Source organism: Octopus sinensis, linkage group LG5 (genome assembly GCF_006345805.1).
Source record: "Octopus sinensis linkage group LG5, ASM634580v1, whole genome shotgun sequence".
Taxonomy (NCBI): Eukaryota; Metazoa; Mollusca; class Cephalopoda; order Octopoda; family Octopodidae; genus Octopus; species Octopus sinensis.
In genome coordinates, this window is record NC_043001.1 from 89627877 (window position 1) to 89637419 (window position 9543).

Sequence of the window (9543 nt, forward strand, 5' to 3'; positions counted from 1 at the left end):
GACTGAGAACAAATTCTTGAATCTCCTTGTGAGCCACCTGAATCTCACTACCCTGACATTTTCCAAACATACAACCTACCACAGAGTGATGCATCACATCCTTACCAGTGGCCCACGCCACTGTGCACAGCCATGTGCATCGGCTATCACCAGACAAACTAGCTATGAAACATATGTGACCTGGATTTTATCTACTCCATTTCTTAATCTTTGGATGCTTAAGTGAAATCGAAATCGAAATCAAATTCGATGACTGGCATCCATGCTAGTGGGGCGATAAGAGTACCATACAAGTGAGATTGTTGCCAGAGCAACAAGCTGGCCTCCATGCCGATGGCATGTAAAAAGCACCATTCGAGTGTGATTGTTACTTGTATCACCTTACTGGCACTTGTGCTGGTGGCAAGGGAAAAAACATTCGAGCGAGGTCGTTGCCAGTGCCGCTGGACTGGCTTCTGTGCAGGTGGCACATAATAAGCCCCATTTGAGCATAGCCGTTGCCAGTACTACCTGACTGGCCCTCGTGCCAGTGGCACGTAAAAGCACCCACTACACTCAGGGAGTGGTTGGCATTAGGAAGGACATCCAGCTGTAGAAACTCTGCCAGATCAAATTGGAGTCTGGTGCAGCCATCTGGTTCGCCAGACCTCAGTCAAATCGTCCAACCCATGCTAACATGGAAAGTAGACTTTAAATGATGATGATGATGAACAACCTTGTTGCTAACCAAGAACTATGAAATTAACTTATTGCAGATTATCATACTTCGATACAGGAAAAATTTACAACTTTCTGCACCAATAAAGCACTATTGTTCCTGAAAGTTGTTTTTTATATCTTCTACAGATTGCTTGAAGCTTACTTACTTCCTACAACTAGGTCCTTACATCTTACCTTTACATGGCCCTCATGCTGGTGGCACATAAAAAGTACCCACTAGACTCTCGTTATGAAGGGCATCCAGCTTTAGAAACCTTGCCAGCTCAGATTGGAGCCTGGTGCAGCCTTCTGGCTTGCCAGTCCTGTCAAACCCATGCCAGCATGGAAAGCAGATGTTAAACGATGATGATGACGACGATGATGATGATGACGATGATGATGATTACGATGATGATGATGACGATAATGATGATGATGATGATGATGATGATGATGATGATGATGATGATGATGATGATGATATATGCTCCTGAACCAGTTGTTAAGTCAAACCTATGAGGGACCAATGCTAGACATGCCGAAACAATTGTTGTGGTTAACAAAAATTCTTGTATATCACATCTTCTGTCTTTCATTTACCATATACATATATATAGCCTGTACTCCTTAACATATTTTCGTATTCCTTGAGTCCTGAGCATTTCCTCATGTCTGCGATGTAGATATTTTAAAATTTTGTATTAATATAGAGTCTTATGAGCTGTCCACAAAGCTAAAGCATTATGGGTGCAAAATCCTGGGTAACTCTATGTCCAAGATATAAAATTTTGCTTTAGTATTTTCTGCTCTATATTTTTAGAGTGTGCTTCTTTCTGATATCATCATCATCCTTTAATGTCCATTTTCCATGCTAGCTTGGGTTGGACAGTTCGACCAGGGTCTTGAAGCCATGGAGGCTGTACCAGGCTCTAGTCTGATTTGGCAGTGCTTGTACAACTGGATGCCCTTCCTAACGCCAACCACTCATTGAGTGTAGTGAGTGTTTTTTACGTGCCACCGGCACAGGGGCCAGAGCTGGCTGGCAAACGGCCACGATCAGTTGGTGCTTTTACATGTCACCAACACGGACGCCAGTCAGGTGGCGCTGGCATCTGCCACATTCAGACGGTGCTTTTTGCATGTCATTGGCACGGGTGTCTTAACTACAATTTCCATTTGAATTTTTATTTTGATGCTATATGTTTTTTTATTAACTAAATATATATGTTATATGTATCCATATATCACCTGAGAGCACATAAGGGTACCCATAAATATCCAGTCATATGTGACATAGTATACAGTAAAATATATAGTTAAAGCTATATAACCTAATTTTATAACATTTCCTCCTTCAGGACATTAACTGTTTCAAATGGTGAACACATTAGGTCAATACAAGAGAAAGGACAACAGATGGTAGAATTGGTAGAGTGCTGGACAAAATATTGTGTAGTTTCAAGTTACATCTCCTTTACATTCAGAGTTCAAAACCACACAGATTGATTTTTTTGCTTTTCTTTCCTCTAGTCTTCTGTATTGGGGTCAAATCCAACAATCTATTTATCTTCATCGAAAATCTGTGGCCTTATGCCAATATTGGAAATTATTATTGGTCAATAATATACTGTTATTTTGAGTGTGGGTGTATGTATTTTGATATGCAGAGATATAATCTACATCTATCTATCTATCTATCTATCTATCTATCTATCTATCTATCTATCTATCTATCTATCTATCTATCTATCTATCTATCTATCTATCAATCTATCTATCTATCTATCTATCTATCTATCTATCTATCTATCTATCTATCTATCTATCTATCTATCTATGTATCCTATCTATATACGTATGAATTTATGTCTGTATATATATATTTATACTTACACACACACACACAAAAGCACACACACACACATAAATATATACACATGCGCATAAATACATATATACAAATATAAGTACATACATGTATATGAATATACTTATATATAAATATATGTACATACATATATGTGTGTATATATATATATATATATATATATATATATATATTATCTGAAATGTACAGTATTATATATCTATCGCAGTTGATCTTACCAATCAGTTTCATGCAAGGAACACAATGGAGTATTAGGTAACAGTCTAATTATATAACCTTTCACTCATCAGAGTTAGCTGATATGGAAGGGAATATGGCAACGGCTCCCTATTGTTGAAGGTGGATTAACACATCTGGTTTGTGGCTGCTGTAAAAAAGGTGGTGAAATGAAAAAGTGCCAGGAGATTAGGTTAGGGGCTATGTCCCTTGGTTGGATACAATGTAAGGCTGGTAAAAGTTATCCTGAAGTGTTTGTGGGGAAAGTGTGTGTTATTAAGTATGGTGCTCCTGAGGGGATGGGGTGTGTGATATGTGTAGTGGTATCAAATGCATAACTTTTTCTAGGGGTGTAGGTATAAATAGTTGTGTTCGTTGGTCTGTTTTCTTTCTGTATTGGTTAAGGTTGTGGGAGTTTTTATGCTAGCATGTGGTGTGTAATGTATGGAGTCTATATATATGTGGTGGTGGTGGGAGACAGTCTATTTTATGGTGTGTCCACCTTGTAGGGGGGTGTGTGTACATGGGTGCATTGGTATGTATTCAGGTCAAACTCTTTGCTAGGCCCGAGAGTATTGGTGGAAGGTCAAGGCTGAGGACCTGTGGTTGCAGTCATGATGGAGTGTGCAGGTACGATAGGATGTACATCCTTTCAAGTGGGCAAGGACTAAACACTTCACTCCAGCTATTCAAGTAAATATCTGGACGTTGGGTACCCTTTAATATTGCTGTCTTCTTTACCAGGCACTTCCTGCTGCTATGTGTGTGTGTATTTACACACACACACACACAAGTATATATATATATTATATATATATATATATACACACACACACACACACATAAATAGATAATGAGGGTGTGGTTGTTACTTTCTGTTGCTTCCTTTCTGTTTCTTATCACCACATTCTCCCTCTTTTCCACTCTCTTACTATTGTGCATATATATATATATATGTGTGTGTGCGTATGTATATATATATATACACACACACATACACATACATATGTATGTATGTATGTATGTATGTATGTATGTATGTATGTATGTATGTATGTATGTATGTATGTATGTATGTGTGTGAGTATGTATATGTTTGTGTCCTCTTGCCTTGATATTATGTGATATTTGTAAATAAGTGTCCCCATCATGCAAGTGATTCTTCGTTTTCAATCTTCCATAAAAACATATCTGGACACGGGGAATATTACCACACTTGGAAACTAGAAGGATATTTGGTCATAGAAAATCTGTCTCAACAAATTCTATCAGACAAATGACAACATGAACAAGTGGACATTAAATGAAGAAGAAGAAGAAGAAGAAGAAGAAGAAGAAGAAAAAGAAGAAGAAGAAGAAGAAGAAGAAGAAGAAAAGAAGAAGAAGAAAAGAAGAAGATGAAGATGAAGATGAAAAAGAAGAAAAAGAAAAAGTATAGGAGGAAGAAGACGTATTGGAAGAGGAAGAAAAAGGAGGAGAAGAAGAAAAAGAAGGAGGAGAAGAAAAAGAAGGAGGAGAAGAAGAAGTAGAAGAAGTAGAAGAAGAAGAAAATAAAGAAGAAGAAGAAAAAGAAGAAGAGAAGAAGAAGAGAAGAAGAAGAAGAGAAGAAGAAGAAGAGAAGAAGAAGATGAAGATGAAGATGAAAAAGAAGAAAAAGAAAAAGTATAGGAGGAAGAAGACGTATTGGAAGAGGAAGAAAAAGGAGGAGAAGAAGAAGTAGAGAAAGAAGAAGAAGAAGAAGAAAATAAAGAAGAAGAAGAAGAAGAAAAAGAAGTATCAGAAGAAGTAGTAGTAGTAGTAGTATTTGTAGTAGTAGTAGTAGTAGTGGGATTTTTCCAAGGAATAATTTAGTTATACACAGACAAGAAATTGACTTTGATAAAATCAATTGTCAATTAGATTATGAAGTTATGAAGATACTCTGGAGAATTTGTTGTAACAACAAGAGCCCTATTCATAAAACTTCCTTTTAAAAAGGAAAAATTTAGTTTTATTTACAACACATGTAGCGGTGTGGTTATGAAGCTTACTTCCCGACCATGTAGTCTTGGGTTCAGTTCCACTGTGTAGCATCTTGGTAAGTGTCTTATACTAAAGCTCCAGACTAAGCAAAGCTTCATGAGTAGATAGAATCCAAGAGAAGACTGTTAGATAACTATGTATTTAAAACAATATCAACCTACCTACCTACCTACTTATTACGTACGTACGTACATACCTACCTATCTACCAATATACATACATCAATGTGTATGTATGTGTATGGTGTGTTTGTGCGTGTGCCCCTGTCTTGATATCAAGTGATGTGTTTTGCTTTCTTTTAATAAAGATGTTAACAATGCTGAAAAAATACCCATGGAAACATGGTAAAAGTTTATTTCTAAGAGAGGAAATGGTGTTAGCAGTAGTGATCGTAGTGTGGGTATGGATTCATCAAATTTACATTTTGGAAAGAAAAGGGTAGATGAAAAATGCATCAGTGAAAAGTATAGGTAAGGTTAATATTTATGAGATATATCTATACTAATGAGATGATAAAATTTCTTATTAGTGTGGATCATAGAAAAACAATCAGCTGGTGATTCAGTGAGAAAAATATTTATTTGTGAATAAGTCTCTTTATAAATCTTCAGAAAGATGCATTTACTTCCAGGGTTGATAGATATTTATAGGTAATGTGAGTTGCTTTGAGTCTTTTAAAAAACATTAGAATATTCATTGTTATGGCATATGACAAGGGAACTACCTCAGTTATTGTAAAAAAGTATCATGCTGAATTTTGTGAGCTTGTAAATGAGGTTTGATTTCTGTTCTTTGTGGGTTTTTAATTGCAATGAGACTTGTTGTTTTTAGAGAAACTTATCTACAAGACACAGGACTTAATTTTCTGGATATAAGCCGATGAAGTATAAGTTAATCTTATTTTTCTGTGCCAGTGTCTCAGATTTGAAGGTAAATCACTCCTGGAGAAAGTCAGAGCCTACAAAAAGATCAACAAGAACAGGTTTGGTACTTAGTGGAGTTCCAGCTTAAAGGCCTTATTTACTTTGTGGTTTATTAATTTGTTTGCTGGCATTCTTCATGGGAGAAGTGTCTTACAATGAAAGTTTTTATGAGGGATAATTCTCCAGTACATCTTCATAGAAGGCATATGGCCAGTGGCTAGGGTGTTGCTCTCACAAGTATCAAATTGTGGTTTCAAAACCTAGACCATGTGGTGCATTGTGTTCTTGAGAAAACCACCTCATTTTATGTAGCTCCAGGTCACTCAGCTGTAAATGAGTAACCCTGTGTTGGACTGGTATCTTGTTTAAGGGGAATATTGTGATCTCAGTCACTTATATGCCATGGAAACCAGGTAATCAACCTGATGAGTCCTAGGGATGAAGACAGAATTACTACTACATTTTCATAACTTCGTAGTCCAATTGCCAGAAGAGTATGATTTTTATCAACATCCATGACCATTTCACTACTATAGACCATGGATCATCAAGTGATTGCAAATTTTGAAAAAAAATTTATATAAAACATTCATTCAGGGTCTGCTATGGAGCACCCACTCAGTTATGTAGCAGTTAAAAAGTGTCTCCAAATTATTTCATCACTACAGATTCTGCGAGTTTAATAGTAAAACCATGGGGTAAGCTTTCTTCTAAGTATTTGATGCTGTCACTTCAAGGGACAAGTGTTTGAGACAGAGTCTGTCGTTAAAGAAATTATGTTTCAGCTTTTCCATGAATGGGGATGATTTGAATGACTAGATTGACAAGTATAGAAGAGAATCGTCCATTGACAGCCTGATAAGCTTCATTGAGAAGAAGCAACAATGAGCGTATTGTGGAAGAGAACTAAAATAGAATCAAGAGCCATGAAAGTTTTCTTCTTTTGCCTCTGGAGTGAGCTCACAGACATTGTGAAAGCTCACAGACATTGTGAAAGCTCACAAACATTGTGAGAGCTCATCACTTTTTCTTAAAAGGTGGCGAGTCAGGTTTTCACTACTTTTCTTAGAAGAGTTGCACTACTTTTGGATTGTAGAGAAAAACAATCTGCAACAATCCATGCTGGATACTTACTTTGAAAGGAATAACTCAGGAACCTTCTACTTCTGCTGTACCTTCTTCAGTAACAGAAGACTCTGATGTTCCTCTCTCAGAAAAATGAAGTTCTCCTAAGAGTCTGAGAAGAGACAACTTTTTTTTCCACTCAATAATTCCCTCACCCCAGCCTCCTGGCACCCTTCATCCTGGTTGAACAACCTACTAAACTCAAGGGAGAAACTGTGTCATTTTTCGATTATTAATTAATAATTTTTTATTCTTTAAATTTATGATTTGCTTTCTTTAAAAATTTAATTAACCATTCCTTCATTTTACAGATTATTTATGTAACTTATCTTGTAATAACACTTTTAATATATTAGTTTAATGTTCATTAACTTTATATCTTTGCATGAGAGATATCTTTGAAACGACGTACAGAACTTTATTTTAGTTTGATTTTGTTTATTTATTGTAGTTTTTACTTTTTTTTTTGAATTACTAGATATTTTATCATTATACATATATTGTCTTATTGATTAATTGTGATTTATTAATGTTTAAAGGACTGCTTTGAGTATTGACTCTTGGTCTTTGGTTGAAGTTTAAGAAAAAATTGTTCCTAAATTCAAATATTTTCATTGATGAATTTTAGTGAATGAAGTTCAGGAATGAATTAAATTCAATATCACAAAGTTAATTGTACATGTGTCTATGTACGTATGTATCATCACCATCATCTTCATTATCATTTAACGCCCATTTTCTATGCTGGCATGGGTTGAACAGTTTGACAGGGGCTGGCTAGGCAGAAAACTGCCCCAGACTTCAACTGTCTTTTTTGGCATGGTTTTTGCAGCTGGATGACCTTCCTAATACCAACCACCTTACAGAGTGGACTGAGTGCTTTTTACATGGCACCAGTACCATACATATGTGTGTGTGTGTATAATATATGTGTGTATGTATGCATACATTTATACACACAGACACATCTATGTATGTGTGTGTGTGTGTGTATGGGAGTGAAGGACCCTTAGTTCTTAGAATTTCCTAGGGGAAGGTTAAGTCGTATAAAAAAACTTGAAGTACAGTTGATGACCACTGCATCATCCTTCCATAAAATGTGTTTTTTAAAAAAATATATTTAAAAACATCAACACTTGTGACCAAGAAACGAGCTAGGTACCAGGTGGTCGTGGGATATGCTGGAAACAACAGCTAAATCTCCCTTAAATCATACATCTTTTTGTCCGATAATTAGTTTGAAATTCTAAACAAAAACAAATTGGAAATTAAGCTTGCTCGTATTTTAAAACTATGATTTAAAAAGTCCAAATTTTAGGATTAATGGGGGTGAGGGGGTAGAAGTTAATGAAAAAAAAATTAGTATTGTTTTCAAATTACATTTCATTCTCTGTTTGAAAAGAATGGAAGTAGGGATTGTAATGGTGATTGCTGATGTCCGAATTTTTTTTAACCTTCAAGGCTTCTCCCATCACTTTTAAATGTGAAGTGCAAAAAAAAAAAAAAGGCCGAAATCGATACTGAGGGGAGTGTGAAAAATTTCTAAATTTTCAACAATTTTTCTTTCTTTTTTTTATCAAAAAAGGCATCACTCATTTTGGATCTTTTCATTTCCAAGGCCTGTTTTTTCAGATTTTTCCTACTTAACCAAACAATTTGAAACTTCGTATACTGGTAGAATGTGTCAAAAGAAAACATAATTGTAAACCAGAATGAAAACGGAATTGTAATTTCAAAGTTTAACGTTGTTTAATAATTAGAATTTTAACCAATGGTATTCGGTCTTTCGGCTTCATATTATTTACTCCGTCTCAATAGACGTAAACGGCTATTTTGCTGACGTATTTAACATACGTGAAATGTAAACACCCGGTTACCGTATTCCTTCAGTTTCTATTCACATTTTTTTAATATATTATTAACTAACTTATATTAAACTTATATATTATATAACTAACTTAGTTTTTGTAAATTTTCGTATATTTTTTGTGATTTTTATTCCTTACTTTATTCGTGTAACTTTTATTTCTGTAACTTTTTATCTTTGGCAATCTTTCGTATGTGTGTGTATGTATGTATGGCCGATTCAGTGTTTACATTATTTCGAGTTAAAACGAAAGATTACCTTTGCTATGTAGAAAACACAGACCTACGCACAGCTGTCTACGTCACAAAATAGCTTTCTACGTCACACTAAGATAAGGCAGTTAATTATTTCAAATGAAAACAAACAATACGATTGGTTAAAATTCGCAGATTTAATCTACCCTTAAAGTTATAAAATACATTTTTCTCAAATAAACAAGTTGAAACTAGTGTTTTCTTTTGAGACACTCTACCAGTATACGAAGTTTCAAATTATTTAGTTAACTAGAAAAATCTGACAAAACAGGCCTTGGAAATGAAAAGATCCCTGACACCTTGTATTTTAAACAATTGTCATGACTTCCATAAAAGTTTTTGCAAAAGGAATAAAAAAAAATAGCGGGAAAAAAAAGAAAAAATATCAATGCAGCACCAAGTGCTTCAATTGGTCGCACACCACAAGGTTTAACGAAACCTACCAAAGCAAGCCAGCACGCTCGCTACATTACCACGGGCAATGGCGAGGCTAAGGTATTGGAAAAGCCAAACGCCCTCACAGGCATCACCTAACATCTTGGTGAGGCC

General features: G+C 35.5%; 1 long non-coding RNA gene across 1 annotated transcript in view; it reads left to right on the top strand.

Moving 5' to 3' along the window:
- Positions 1-8849, top strand: part of LOC118763525 — a 10862-nt gene extending 2013 nt beyond the window's left edge. The window contains exons 2-3 of the long non-coding RNA XR_004999285.1: positions 1825-1827; positions 8836-8849. This is a non-coding gene — a long non-coding RNA (uncharacterized LOC118763525). The remainder of the gene's footprint in view (positions 1-1824; positions 1828-8835) is intronic.
- The last annotated feature ends 694 nt before the right edge of the window (positions 8850-9543 follow it).